Source organism: Lutra lutra, chromosome X (assembly GCF_902655055.1).
Source record: "Lutra lutra chromosome X, mLutLut1.2, whole genome shotgun sequence".
Lineage (NCBI taxonomy): Eukaryota > Metazoa > Chordata > Mammalia > Carnivora > Mustelidae > Lutra > Lutra lutra.
In genome coordinates this window covers 7,962,058-7,978,270 of record NC_062296.1, presented here as the reverse complement: position 1 = coordinate 7,978,270, position 16,213 = coordinate 7,962,058, and the positions used below count along the sequence as shown (strand labels likewise).

Below are 16,213 nucleotides of genomic sequence, written 5' to 3'. Positions count from 1 at the left end.
AACACTGTGGTAGTACTTCCTAAAGTTAAATTTGTGTGTACTCTATGACCTAGCAATACTACTGCTAAATGTTTACCGAAGAAAAATGAGAATATACGTCCATGCAAAAATGTACACAAAAATGTTCACCGCAAATTATTCATAATAGCCCCCAAATGAAGGCAAATCAAATGTCCAAAACCTACAGACAAGTATATCAATCATGCAATATCATAGCATGGAATGCAATACAGCAACAGAGAAGAATCAAGAACCGATATTGCAATAACATAAGTGAATCTCAAATGCCTTACGCTAAGTGAAAAAAGCAAACTGAAAAGTATTTCATTTATACGAATGTTCCAAAAGGCAGACCTATTGTGTGAGAAAGCATTTTAATGCTTGTATTGAATGCAAGATAATGAAATTTTTTAATCAAGTAGCATTGTTCTAGATCTTGATTATGTATACCTATTACCAAGAGCCCTTAGAATTTGACTTCATACTGCATTTTATTGAACATACAATAATATATAAGAAAATAAAGAGGAGGGCACCTGGGTGGCTCAGTTGGTTAAGTGACTGCCTTCAGCTCAGGTCATGATACCGGAATCGTGGGATCGAGTCCCACATCAGGCTCCCTGCTCAGCGGGGAGTCTGCTTCTCCTTCTGACCCTCTCCCCTCTCATGCTCTCTTTTACTCTCTTAAATAAATAAAATCTTTTAAGAAAGAGACAGAGAGGGGGGCCTGGGTGGCTCAGTGGTTAAAGCCTCTGCCTTCGGCTCGGGTCATGATCTCAGGGTCCTGGGATCGAGTCCCACATCGGGCTCTCTGCTTAGCAGGGAGCCTGCCTCCTCCTCCTGTCTCTCTCTGCCTGCCTCTCTGCCTACTTGTGATCTATCAAATAAATTTTTAAAAATCTTAAAAAAAAAAAAAAAGAGAGAGGGGAGCCTGGGTGGCTCAGGCATTAAGCATCCACCTTTGGCTCAGGTCATGATCCCAGGGTCCTGGGTTCGAGCCCCACAATGGGCTCCCTGCTTGACAGGAAGGCTGTTTCTCCCTCTCTCACTCCCCCTGCTTGTTCCCTCTCTCTCTGAGTCTCTCTCTGTCAAATAATAAAATCTTTAAAAAAGGAAAAAAAAAAAAATAAAGAGGGAACAGTTGATACGTAAATAGCATCAGGCATCAAGAAAATGCAAACTCAAACTTCCAGACAACATGATACTCCCGCCCCCCCCCCCCCCCACAATGGCTGAAAAGTACAGGAAAACTGACAACTGCCATGGTTTGTGAAAATGCTGAACAGTCAGAGAACTGTCATCCATTGTTGGCGGCAGAGTAAACATTTGTAATACTTTTGACAAAGGCCTGTCAATTTATCAGAAAACTAAAAATACTCCTCCCCCTGTATATCAGCGTTTATACACTTAAATACTTGGGTCAAGAAAAGTGAAAACAGAACTCCACAGACTTGTACATGTATGTTAATAAATGGTTTATTTATAATAGTCCGGAAATAGAAATAATCCACTTGTCCACCTGTAGGAGACTGGGTAAACAAAGTAGAATAGATTCATAAACTGGAATAGAACTCTGCAACAAAAAGTGCTAAAATATTGATACATGTATCAAATGGACAAATCTCAAAAGCAGTTTATAAAAGAAAAAAGTCAAGCCAGAAAAGTATTCACTATATCATCCCATTTACATGAACTTCTAGAACATGTAAAATTAGTATGTGGTAGGAAAAAATGAAAATATGGATTACCTCTGGGATTGGATTGGAAAAGAGGATAAGGAAATTTTAGACAAGATGGTAGTCTTTTTTTTTTAAGATTTTATTTATTTATTTGAGAGAGAGGAAATCCAAGCAGGGGGAGTGGGAGAGGAAGCAGACTCCCCGCTGAGCATGAAGCCTGAGGTGGGGCTTGATCCGAGAACCCTGGGATCATGACGTGAGCCAAAAGCAGATGCTTAACAACCAACCCACTCAAGCGCCCCCCCCAGGATGGTAGTGTTTCATAACTTGATAGGGGTTTGTGCCACACTGCAAAGTCTACTTTTAAGAATTGTGAATGTTGTGGTGCCAGGGTGGCTCAGTCGGTTGAGTGTCCGACTCTTGATTTCATCTCAGGTCATGATCTCGGGGTCGTGGGATTGAGCCCCTTGTCAGGTTCCACCTGCTAAAGATTCTCTTTCTCCCTCTCCCTCTCCTGAGAGTTCTCGCTTCTTCTAAAGAAAATTATGAATGTCACCTCAAGAAAAATTAAAGAGTCAACAAACATTAAACTCTAGTTAAAAATGATACATAAGGGGCACTGAGTGACTCAGTTGGTTAAGCGCCTGCCTTTGGCTCAGTCCATGATTTCTGAGTCCTGGGACCGAGCCCAGTTATCAGGCTCCCTGCTCAGCAGGGAGCCTGCTTCTCACTCTTTCTCTCTCAAATAAATAAATAAAATCTTTTTTTTAAAAAAAGATAGGTAAAAATGATAAAATTTTCTTTTCTACCAATAAACTTCAGTGAATGGGATATAAAAACTAAGAGAAACTATATGTTTTAAACTTCAGCAGTGACTTTCAGATTTTTTAATGTGACCCGCGCCAACACACACACAAACACACACACACACACACACACACACACACAAATATAATATATATATATCTAGGTTTAACATGGACAGTGATGTGAAAGAGCTCAAGTTCTAAAACATGCCTAAAGAAAATCCTTAAAAAGATAGTTTGTGTAAAAATGTTACTTTTTCTTCAATATTTGATTTTACAGATTTTTTCTAGTTAGCCTAGACAACAGTGTTTCTCAAAAAAAAAAAAATCAATGCAGAAAATCAATACTAAAAAACCCAAAGAGTATATTATAATCAACACAGAGAACCCAATGAAAACTTTTGAAAAACGATAAAAGTAATTCAAGAAAACTGTAAGGAGATTAAAAAAAACATATATATATATATATATATATAAGATATTAAAATTCATTGTCTAGGTTAAAGCTGTCATTACTAAATGGTGTGGAATAGGTTCAAAGAGTCAGAGTTAACTGGAAGTAAATGGAAACTTACAATAGTGTTTAGTTAATTCCTACTTGAGAGGGAAAATAAAATCCTTACTTCATTGCCCTCATATCACACATTCTGCATAAAGTGGAGGAATTCACAAAAAACTTTAATAAATTTATGAGTGAAGATATCCATGTTATATTGAATAGAAGGTGGATAGCATCATCCCATTTTTATAAACACAGAATTAAAATAATATATGTACGTATAGGTGTATTTTAAACATGTAGTTTTTCTGTTTAAACTGAACTTCATCTCAGCATTACTTATAAAATTACTCACACTACTACCAGTTATAGTTTTATTAGTACAGTAGTTATAAAAGCGGTATCATTTGGTGAATAATTATCTACTTGGGAGACAAGGTACCTCATTCATTTCTGTGGTTACGCACTCACAACAAACCAAAAGTGAATCAACTTTTCGTTATTCTATACTCCCGCTTTGTATTGAGACAACACGTGAAAACACTGTTGGAAACTGATAGCTAAACCAAATTTATCATCAAATATTAGATACATATGTACAAAAACCAATTTAATTAGGACATGTGGATTTCTACTTGCAAACTTACCTACTGAGAAGGAACTCAGGAACTTGTTTCCAGCAATTTCTCTGATGAGCTAAAAAGTAACCTATATGATAAAGTGCCCTGTTTTTCATACTAGAAAGTCCCCAGATGGCAGTGACTCAGAACACAGTGGGTGACAGGATGTGCTAGAAACCCAGTCCTTCAAAACTCCAGATGTTCCTACCAACTTCTCTTAAGCAAAAGGAATCCATACAAAAGAAAGCCTGAGCAAGCCCTGAGAAAGACGGAATTTACAAAGTTAACAGTGAAGGTGCTATCCACCTCTTGCTATTCCACTGTCAAGCAGGTCCTAACAGGTCAATGTATTTGGAAAGTTTATTTAATTCCACTTCCTAAAACCTTTAAATGAAATTATCTACCTAAAGTGGGCTAAAACCCAAGAGCTGATAGAAAGGTCACTTGAGCTGGCAAAACTGGGCATGTTACCTGTCTACCACCAATAATCAGTCAGCAAACATGATGGGGATGAGAATGTACTCAACCTAAAAAGAAAAAGGAATAAAAGTGCTAGGAATAAACTTGTAACATCCATTCTACATATCTATGAAGCCCAAAACATAACTTTCCTGAAGGAAATAAAATCTGTATGGCATATAAGTTCTATTATATAAAGATTTTCATTCTGTTTAACTCCCATCATCGCAAAAGCAAAGGGAGAAGGCTAATAAAACTTACGTTCAGAGAAATTTGTTGAAGTGATGCTATTTTTTAATGCCTATATATAAATGAATCAGATTTTCTATAAAATCCTTAAACACAAAGACTAAGGAGGATCATTTCACATACACTATCTTCATTAGTGATCTCAAAGTTATAGAAATTAACACATGGAGTTACTACCCACATAACTCCCAGGGACTATGCTAGAAGAGAATTCTGTGTTATAGCACATGGGAAAACACAGGTAAAAGGTTAAACAAAATTGCATCCTTAGTTTACATCACTAACCCTAAAGTAGACGCCATTAAGTAATTACATTTTAAAACTTAAACCAGAAAACAAATTTGATGTAGGAGATCAATCTGTTCACTTTCACAGTCTGACATGTTACACAAAGAATGCTGTGTGATCCCGTTTGTTAAAAATGCAGCCACGTCACAAATACAGTAACACGTGAGCATCTTTTTTTAAAGATTTTATTTATTTATTTGACAGACGGAGATCACAGAGAAGAAGGCAGAGAGAGAGGAGGAAGCAGGCTCCCTGCTGAGCAGAGAGTCCCATGCGGGGCTCGATCCCAGGACCCTAAGATCATGACCTGAGCTGAAGGCAGAGGCTTTAACCCACTGAGCCACCCAGACACTCCACGTGAGCATCTTTTAAAGAGACCCGTTAGTCAGGGTTCTCGAGAGAAACAGAACCAATCAGATTTACACACACACACACACACACACACACACACACACGAGAAAAAGAGAGAGATCAGGGAGAGAACAAGAGTGAACGCAAGAATGTGATGTTTACTTTAAGGCACTGGCTCCCAGGACCACTGTGGTTGGCAAATCTGAACTAATGCAGGGCAGAGAGGCAGGGTGGGGTCCCAGGTAGAGGCGATGTTCCATCTTGAGTTCCAAAGGTAGCCTAAAAGCAGAATTACATTCTCTCATCCTTGAGGGACCAGGCCTTCAGCTGACTGGATGAGGCTCACCTACATTCCAGAATGTAATCAGCCATCTTTAAAGCCCATGGATTTAAATGTCAATCTCATCTGAAAATATAGCCTCATGGCAACATTTATATTGGTGTTTGATCAAAAAGTGGGTACTACTGCCTAACTAAGATGACTTTTTTGTAATTGAGAGTGAGCGTGAGTAGGGGGAGCAGAGGGAGAGGGAGAATGTCAAGCAGACTCCCCGCTAAGTGCGGAGTCCCATGCCGGGCTTGATCCCAGGACCTAAGATCAGGACCTAAGTTGAAATCAACAAATCAGATGCCTCCCTGACTGATCCACCCAAGGTGCCCCTAGGATGACATTTAAAACTAAACATCACAGTTTATGTTTAACAGGAAAAAACGAATTTGAATATTAAGGTACCAGAGTGAAAACTGTTAAAGATCTATACAGGGTACATAAATCTGTCTGTATATATACCCTAGATTCACTTGTCCCTGTGAATAAAAACAACATTTATCATTAAAAATTAGTACAAATAACTTGAGCTGAGTATCTAACCCTCACTTCCTTAGAAATAAAATATCCAAGCCTCCTAACTATATTCTCCTCAATGCTTCCTACCTGTATGAAAAGAAAGATAAACTTTAATGTTAATAAAGCCATACTCACTTAACATTAATAATGATCATTTAAACACTGGCTTAATACTAACATGCCAATCTGAGTGCTCAGATTGTAATCACGAATTAAATTCATCCTCACTATTATTAATTATAAAATTGGTGTTAAAATGGGTATGAAAATATTTCCTAATTGTTTTTGTAACCTAGTGACAGACACAACAATGACTGTTATTTTATACCATTTGTTGCCAAGAAAAAGCAAATTTCTCACAAAGCAGCTACATTTACGAGAAAACGACTTTCCTCAAACCCCTCCCTGCCCATCCTGCGTGCTAGCTGTCCAGGGGCCCCAGCGCTGGGCAGCAAGGAAGGCCAGAAGCACCCCTACTGCAGGCGACGCATGCAGAACGTGGCTTCCTTTACCACTCTGAAGTCAGCAGCACAAGCAGGCCGGACCTGCTAAAAGTCAGCAGAAGTGACCCAAACAAAGGACATAAAAAGATTTGAAAATAGCAACAACCAAACGATATCATCAACATAAAGTGCAATCACTCAAGGGGGGGGGGGCATCGGGGATCAAGAAATGAAGTGGAGTTCAAAGCAACAGACACACTGATAGGACCCGAAGGTGAAATTCAAAATTGTGACTTGATAAAAATCAGGAGTTTTCTTCATCTTTAGCCAGTAAGTCATGCAATCATGCCCTCCCTAATACCTTTCCTTAGTCTTCATAGCTTGAATTGAGTGAAAATGATTATGTGTGTTTCTTGGCATGGATATACTTTTTAAAAAATAAGCACACTGGGGTGCCTGGGTGGCTCCGTGGGTTAAGCCTCTGCCTTTGGCTCAAGTCATGATCCCAGGGTTCTGGTATCGAGTACTGAATTGGGCTCTCTGCTCAGCAGGGGACCTACTTCCCTGTCCTCTGCCTGCCTCTCTGCCTACTTGTGATCTCTCTGTCGAATAAATTAAAAAAAAAAAAAAACTTAAAAAAATAAGCACACTGAAAAAAAAGTATATGAAACTGTAAAGAACCATATGCCTTTGAAATTTGTGGGGAGTTTTTTGAGAGGGAGAAAGAGAGAGTGTGAGTATTGTGGGGGGGGGGTGGAGAATCTGAAGCAGGTCCATGTCCTGTGCAGAGCCCGATGTGGGGCTTGATCTCACAACCGGAATCATGACCCGAGTAGAAATCAAGACTCAGATGTATAACCGACAGAGCCACCAGGAAACCCCTTGAAATTCTGGTTTATCTTGAGTGTCTACAGATTTCCTGCCGAATGAAAAATGCAGCTTTGTGTTAAGTACCAGGCATAGGGAACTGATTTCAAATGTGCTTTAAAGGAGCATGCTTCTTGTGTGACGTTAATAAATTATCAAAATTATTTCCTCATTTGAATCAATTTTCTGAGAATTTTAAAATATCTACAAGTATCCACAGAACAGTATATTCCTTAACAAAAATATGTCCTACATGGTATAACCAAGCACGGTGGTCATTACCATCTCCACGGATACCATCCTGTTCAAAGGCGGTGACATCATGTGTTCTCTGCCTGGCTAATAAACAAAGCAGGGGTAGAGGCAGTAGTCAGCATGAATCACTTACTGAAGGACTGCTTAATTGGGAGGTAACATACTTTTATTTCCTTTCAATGCATTTACTGAGATATAATTGCTATAAAAAAACTGAACATATTTAATGTGTACAACTGGATGACTGAAAACATGTACAAAAAGGACTAAAACCATCACTACAATCAAGGGGACTGACATGTCTAGCAAGACGGTTATGTACTTGGGCGGGGGGGCACCTGGATCGATCAGTCGTTAAATGTCTGCCTTAGGCTCAGGTCATGATCCCAGGGTCCCAGGATCCAGCCCTGCACTGGCTTGGTGGGAAGTCTGCTTCTCCCTCTCCCTCTCCCCTCCCTGTTTGTGTTGCCTCCCTCACTCTGTGTCTCTCTTTGGCAAATAAATTAATTAAGCCTTTAAAAAAACAGTATATGGATAAAAAAAGGTCACGTACTTTGGAATTTTCATGTAGATTTTCTCATTCAGCTGTCACAAATAACATCTCTTTAAAAAACTTCTCTAATTATAGGGCACCTGGGTGGCTTAGCTTGTTAAGCACCTGCCTTTGGCTTGGACCATGATCCCAGGATCCTGGGATCAAGCCCCACAAAGGGGGTAGGCATGGGAGTCCCTGCTCAGCAGGAAGTCTGCTTCTCCCTCTGCCTCTGTCCCTCCCCCCATTCAAGCTTGCTCTCTCAGACTCTTTTAAAATAAATAAATAAATAATCTTTAAAAACATTTGTTCTTAACATTAGTTAAAGCCACCACTGTTTACTGCTTTACTCTGTATTAGTGGATGGCCAAGATCTACTAGAAGAAACCACCCTATCGGTTAGGAGAAGCCTCAGTGGCCCCATGGCCACACTTAAAGTGTAAAGATGTTGGTAATAATGGATACCCAGCTGTGCTCTGGAAAGGGACCTCAAATGATACCTGCCAAGCCCACCCCATCAGTGGTCCAAAGGCCACTGGAAATACTCTTGTTGAGCATTACTCTACCCAAAGAGGTACCTTGCTGGGCCAGACATGGCACAGAGCATACCAAGTCCCTCTCCCATTCTCAATGCAGGCTTCGTTGCTCTGCCCACCACATGTCATGATGACTGCACCCAGGACTGTCCCATAAACCCAGACAAAGACATACACTGTGCCTCCACTTGCATCATTCCGTCACACGAGATTCCCACATGTTCTCACGTTGACCTGGATGATTCTGAAGACGCAGAGACAACACTGTTCCTGCACTCTCTTCTTCTGATAGGAAACGTCCTCATCTTCTCTCACAGGTTTTCACCAGAACAAAACCGTAAAGTCATCCTGAAGGTGTAGAAGATACAGGTGGCTGCGAGAGCCCTCCTGAGTCACATAGGACAGCTAGAAGACAGACACAAGGACAGCCCCATCACTGGTCTGAAGACCACCACAAATGCTGTTCCCGTTACGATTTCGCCTACACAGAAAGACAGCGATTACATTGCCTATGTGCTGAGCTCAGGTCTGGACAGCACACTGCATGGAACATGGCTTCACCATACAGGGCCTGCCCGTCCTCCTCACACTGTCGAATGTGCCTTTAATCATTCTGCCCACTACAACATGACTGGACCCAGGATTTTTTCATAACCTGAGATGATGCCAACGTCTTACCCTCCAACTTTTAAACCTGCACGTGGTGGGGTTGCCCTCATTTTTGATACATTTACCTGGATAATTAGGAGGATACAAAATGAAGAAACTATTATCTGTGTATCTATATACTCATTAAAACTCATTAAAAAAAAAAACCTATCTTCATCTTCTCTAGCCTTTATCTGTTTCCATTGTTAGAAATACACCAATGAAATCATCTTGCAAACGCCTGTCATCACACCCAGAGAGCTTCTAGGCCCCTCCTGGGTTCAAGACGGGTGCATTTCCATGCCCGGCTGTGGCTGAAGCCACCGAAATGCTGCTCTTGTTCAGTCGTGACTTTGCCAAGACGGGTGCGAGCAACATGCAGGCTAAGTGATCGGCACCTTTCTGCGTGGATAGGAAACTTTGCAGACCGTGGCTCAAGCAAGAGGACCCACCAAGTCGAACATGTCCTCAGAAATGTACTTTCCTCTCTCGTCCCATCACAGCATGAGGATTGTCCAGATGTTATCGCATAACTCAAGAAAATGCCAATGCACTCGTCCTCCCAACTTGCAAACCTCCCTTGGTGGTGTGCTCACCTGGCCTGCCTTTACACAGATGATCTTAAGGACCCACAGGGAATGAGCTTGTATCTATGCTATTCCGATTTCCTTCCTGATCTGGAGGTGTTTACAGCATTATAAGGCATGGACCACTGCAACTATTTTGAGGATGCCAGAGACACACGTGGCTCCAAGTACTTTCCTGAGTTCAAGGCACAGCTCAAGGACACTTATCTATCCAACCCCATCACTGTTCTGAAGTGAGCACAACATCTTTCTTGTTGAGTATTACTGTACCCAGACAGCTGCCAGTCTAAATGACTAGTACCTTTCTGGGCAGGGCATTGTACAAGCGAGGCTTCAAAGGGAAGGACATGCCCAGTTCCTCTTTCCCGGTCCAAGGGAGTTTTCATCTCTCCATTCACATCATGAGGAGTGTCCCAGAGAGTTTCCCATACATGTAAATAATGCTGACACACTACACGTCAACTGGCGTTTTTCCCTTGGTGATGTGATGATCCTCTCAAGTCTCAATGTTTGCCTGAAAAGCATTCTGGGGCCCAGAGAACGAGCGTCTTTCCGTGTGGTCTTCATCTATAAAAAGTATCGCCATCTTCTCTAAATTATATTCACCTTGTCAAAAACAGAACACTAAAAATTTCTTCATGATGTTTATGATCAGACCCAAGTGGGTAACAGTACCGTCTAGTTCTAAGTATTCAACCACAGAGATGGATTTCCATCTCATCACTTATAAAGACCATCTCAAAAACCTTGTTCTTTTTAAGCATTACCCTAGACAAGTGCTAGGAACATGAAATCTCAGTGATAAGCCCCTTTCTGTGGGCAGCACTGCAGAGAGAATGAGGCAGGGCAGGGCAGGCTCAGTCCCTCTTGCACTGCGCAGTGTACTTTCATCTCTCTCCTTCCCCTTCTCATATTGCCTGGCCAAGACAGGCCAAGATCTTTCTATAACCTCAGAAAATGGTGGCCCACTCCCCACTAGCTTCATACCTCGGTCACTGGGTATACACACCATCTTTCTCTACATTGACTTGAATCATCTTAGGACTCAAAAGAAAACAACCTTTATCCGTGTTATCTTTTATGTTTAGCAAGTGTTTTTATTTTCTCTAATCTATAGGTGTTCACATTATTAGAAATGGAACACTGAAATCATCTTGAAAATACCGAGAACAGACCCAGACGTCTGCCAGGGTCCCCCTGTGTTGAAGACAGTCAGCCTAAGGACAGACGCACCTCCATCCCAATCATGGATTTGAAAAATGCCATAAATGTTGCTTATAGTGAACATTACTCTACCCAGAAAGGCACTGATCACATTTAATAAACGTATTCAGTACCTTTCTGGGCAAGGCACTGTACACACCATGGCTCAACACAGATGCTGTTCAGTGTCCCTCTCACGCTCTAAGATGGCTTACCTCGCAGCCACAACGTCACAATGACTGCACCCACGAATGCTCTATCATCGTTGATCATGATGACCTACTGCCATCCAACAGGCATGCTTTCATTAGTGAAGACACTACCAAGAACACCATGTTTGCCAGAACAATTATGAAGACTCAGGGAGAACATGTATGTTCCTCTGTACACTTCTATCAACACTTGTCTTCAGGGGTGCCTGGGTGGCTCAGACAGTTAAGCGGCCGACTCTTGATTCTGTCTCACATCATGATTTCAGAGTCATGAGATTGAGCCCCACAACAGGGCCTGCTGCTTCCCCATACTTCTGCTCTGTCAAATAAAATAGTCCAAAAAAATCTCACTCTGACAAATAAATAAGTAAAATCTTTAAAAAAAAAAGAAAAAAAAATTGAACTACACATACTGAGTAAATATTACTTTTCTAGATCATGCACTCCACACACCATAGTTCAACTGAAAGGACCAACCGCTTCAGTTTGACTCTACTCCTCTACAGCCTGCCACCTTCTGGAGTGGTGACCGCCTCAGATCTAGTGTCACGCAGACAGTTCTGAGGACTCAAAGTGAATAAACTTGGTATCTTCATTTTATCTCATCTGTAACTGTTCACATTATTAGGAAAAATTACTGAAAAAATGTTGAACATGCCAAGACCAGGCCCAGAGGAATGCCAAGGCTCTCTCAACTTCAACGCAGGCAGCTCGGTAACACACGCACCTCAATTCGCATCACTGTTCTGAAAGCCACCACATCCATGGCCCTTGATGACCATTACACAGAAAGGCATAGATGACATGTAGTCTCTACCTTGGGTACTTTTCAGAGTAGGGGACAACACAGCATGGGTCACGTTAATGTAAATGTCCAGTCCCAATTAAAATGTCTGCTGTTCCTCTCATCTCTCTCTTCACCTTATCATGATGGGTGTCCTCCCAATTTTTCCAGGCCACTACAGTACAGACATACTGTCTTCCAACTTAAGCCTTCCCTCTGTGCTAAGACTCTCAGGTGCTTTACATTATCCAGCATCTCTATGAGGACTCACAGAACAAAACTGTTCCTGTTCCTCTACTTCTAGAAGTAGCCTCATCTTCACTAAAATCTTAGGTGTTCATAAGCTGAGGACAAAACTACAGAAGTATTCTTCTGGATGTCTCCTATCACAGGCAAGAAGGTACTAGGGTTCTCCTGGGTTCAAATAGGAACCTCAAGGAAACAAACCTCCAGCCAAATAACTGTAGGGAACTCCTCATGGGCTTGATGCATACCAGGATTGTGATGGAAACAGAGTAAGACTGTTACCATATTCATTAAGAAGGAAGCATAATCACCTTTTCTCGGAGCTTTAGGTATTCACAGGGTTAACACTGGGCCCCTGAAATCAACACGAGAAGGCCTGTATTCCAGGTCACTGCCTGTGCCCTCCTGAGTTCACGGCAGGGAGATCGAGCACCCATGCTTCTCCATCCCCAATGTGGGGCCAAAGGTCGTCACAGAAATTTTTACTCATGATCGTTATTCCACCTACCCACTACATATCCCAAGGACTGTACCAAAGATTTTCCCAGAACCTACACAAGCCTGACCCAAGGACCTCCAGCATCCGACTTCCCTCCGCAAGGATCACCTCCTTTGCTCTCCACGGACCCTGGTGCTGAGAAGAGCCAGTGAGAGAGAAGCTTCCTCCTCGGTTTCTTCTTCTGTCAAAGGAAGGACCTTCATCTCCTCCAAGTTGGAGGAGGTCACAAGGTTCCAATGGACAAGGGCCATCATCGTGAGGCGACCCAAGATCAGAACCAGGCAGCTGACCAAGGCCTCCTGGGTCCCAGGCGGACAGCTCGGGATCCCGGACAGCCGCGGCCCTACCGCGGTCTTCGAGGCTGGCTGGCGCACGACGGCAGTGCTGAGCGTTACTCTACTCGGAAAGGCAGACATTACACGGCACTCTGCAATGCCTGCCAGTCCGAGCAGGGCAGCGCACACAGTACGGATCGAGGAGGAACCAGCCAAAGCCACCCTACGGGCTCAACGGGAGAGGTCCGCTCGCCCTCCGCCACAACGGGAGGGCTACACCCGAGATTTCCGCACCAGCGTACCCCATTCCGGCACCCGGTCTCCAAGCTGTATCCCTCCCCTCAGGGGGAAGCCCTTCCCCTTCTCTACCTCTGCGCGGAGGAGGGCCAGAGACAAGAAGCCTGTTCTCCCTTTTTCCTCGTTCTTCGTGAAGTTTCTTCATCATCTCTAACCCACAGGGGTTCTCGTGCTTAAAACTGGAACACGGAAACCATCGGAAGGATACCTCGGATCGGACCCGGGATGCGGACGGGGGCCAGCATCTCCTCCCCAACCCCGACCTGAAGGCCAACGTCACTGTGCTTTTCTCTTAATAGACCTGCGATCGCCTGTCTAGCCCGGCAGGCGCTCAAGAGCTGTAGCGCACTCAGCCCTCTCGAGCAGGAACGACGGTGGGCAGGGCTCACAGGGAGGACGGGAGCTGTCCCCTTCACAGCAAAAGTCACCGCATCTTTCCTAACCCCACGACACGCCCGGCCACTGCCCTCCCACTTCATTCCCTCCAGCATGCAGGAGCCCGCCACCTCCCTGTGTTCACCGCAACCAACAGAAGCAACGGAGCCGAGGCTTCCTCTTCCAACAGGGAGCGCTCCTTCTAGTCCCTCAGGTGTTCACACCATGAGAAACCAAACGCTGAGGAGCCCCTGGGTGGCTCAGTCGGTGAAGCATCGGTCTCTGGCCTTTGGCTCCGGTCGTGAGCTCAGGGTGGACACGGGGACCCGTGTCTGGCTCTGCGCTGACCACAGTCCCTACTCTTTCCTCTCCTTCCTGCTCTGCGTGCACGTGCTCTGACTCTATTCCAAGTAATCAAATTTTGTTTAAAAAACAAAAAGGAAAGAAACACGGAAATCCACTTCAGGAAGGCTGAGATCCGCGTGCCTCCCAGGGCCCTCGCTCCTCACTTCCAAGCAGAAGGCACCGGCAAACAAAACAGCACGTCCGCCAACCTACTGGTCCCAAGGCCACCCGGAACGCTGTGCTGGTAGAGCGTCACTCTGTCCAGGAAGGCACTGACTACACCCAGACTGTGGTATCAGCACCTTTCTAGGCAGGGGGCCGCACACCGGGGAACTCAAGGGAGGTCGCCAGCCACGTCGCCACTCACCTGTCAACTGCGGCTTTCCCGTCTCACCACCACTGCCACCTGACGTTCTTCCCCAGTTCCCCGTGACAGTTCAGCAAGCAGTGCCGACTCGCTTCCCTCCAATACACAAACCTCCCCGGGCGTGCGTTACCTGGCCGGCTTTACGGTGACCCGCGTGACTCTGCGGAGGCAGGGAACAGTGAGCTCCTACGTTCCTTCTTCTCTTAGGAAGGATCATCATCTTTGCGCGATCATCTACGTACTCACGTCGATGGGAATCCACCCCTGAAATCAACACGAGGATGCCTGAGATGCAGGTGGCAGCCAGGGACCCTCCTGAGCTCCAGGCACACAGCACAGGGACACAAGGGCCTGTACGCACATTACCAGTCTGAAGGTCACCATGACAATGTCCTTGAAGAGCGTGACTCCTCGGGGACAGGTGCTCATAAAATGTAGTCCAAGTGATGAGCTCATTTCTTGGTAGGTGGGCCACGCACTGGCTGGCCAGGATGGTTCAACTTTAAGGAACTGCCCAATCCATGGGCTCTCAAGACAAATTTTCATTTCTCTCCTCACCCTGTCATATTGCCTGTCTCAAAGATTTACCCATAACCCTCAGCAATGCACAGACACGACACACCAACATTCTTACCTCTCCCAGGTGATCCACTGTCTCCCTCTACCCGCGCTGTGATGGTCGGAACCCAGAAAGGAAAACCATTTCATGTGCTAGTCTCCACGAGTAGGAGCTATTGTCATTTCTCTGATCTGCAGGTTTTCTTCAGGTTAGCAATGGACCACTAAAACCAACTTAAAGATGCCTGAAATCACAACCACATGACTACCAGGGGCCTCCTGGTTCACCATAAGGAGCACAGGAACAAACGTACCTCCACCCCCGCCATCACTCTGGGGATCCCATAAATGTTTGTTCCAGTGACCATGACTCTGCCCAGGCAAGAACTACTCACTCTTACTCTATGAAATGAGCACCCTCCTGGGCAGGGCACTACACACATCCTTCCTCATCACAGATCCTGCCCAGTGCCCAAGTACTCTCCTATGTAGCTCTCACTCACCCATACCTCTCAGGATTTTCACTGACCCTAAGAGGATGTCAACCCACTATCCTCCGGCTCTTGCAGTATTTGTTTAGTATGGAATCCACGGTCTTCTCCCCAGATAATTATGAAGACACAGAGATCAAGCTCGTTTCTGTGTTGTCTTCTTCTATTAGAAGTATCCTCATCTTCTTGAATCTGTCATCGTTCACGTTCGAAGGATAGACTGACTGCTGAAGCCCTGGTGAGGACGAGTATGACACAGCTGGCTGTCCAGGCACCCAGCTGTTCAAGACTGGCAGCCAGATACTTGTGCATCTCCACGTGCGTCAGTGGAATAAGAAACACAAGTGATTTTATGAAGCAGCACTACAATCACAGAAACACCGATTACATGCAGGCTGTGTGATTTGTGTCTTAGCGAGCAGGATGCTGCACACGGCTGTGCCACAGCATAGACTTCCGCAACATGCCTCATGACCTCAGATGCATCCTATAGCTCTCTCAAAACCACGGTACGAATGACTACAGCCAGCATTTGCCAATAGTCCTAGACAGTGCCCGCCCTGCCCTCCAACTTAGATCCCTCTCTGCCGGGGCTCCTGAAACCCACTGAACATTTACCTGGTTGACAACAGGAGCCCAGAGAGAACAAGAGCAATTCTTGCTATTCTCTTTTATAAGTATTTTAGTCTTTCCTAATTTAAAGGTGTTTACCTCATTACAATTGAGCCAATGAGATTGTCTTTTGAATGTCTGTGATCACACTCACGTGGAGGCCAGGACCCTCCTGGTTTCAAGAAAGGCAAGTCAAGGACTTTTCTACTTTTCTACCTCCAATGGCCCGATGGTCTCGGCAGAAGTTTTCTCGGTGAGCACTGCTGTCCCCAAATGGAAACTG

At 44.3% G+C, this 16,213-nt stretch overlaps 1 long non-coding RNA gene across 1 annotated transcript; it reads right to left on the bottom strand.

Annotated features, from left to right (window-relative positions):
- Positions 1-2,656: 2,656 nt before the first annotated feature.
- Positions 2,657-14,789, bottom strand: LOC125092383 (uncharacterized). Its single transcript, XR_007124889.1, has 3 exons — positions 14,400-14,789; positions 8,666-8,836; positions 2,657-3,852 (listed from the first exon to the last, which is right to left on the bottom strand). It is a non-coding gene; the product is annotated as an uncharacterized LOC125092383 (long non-coding RNA).
- Positions 14,790-16,213: the final 1,424 nt, after the last annotated feature.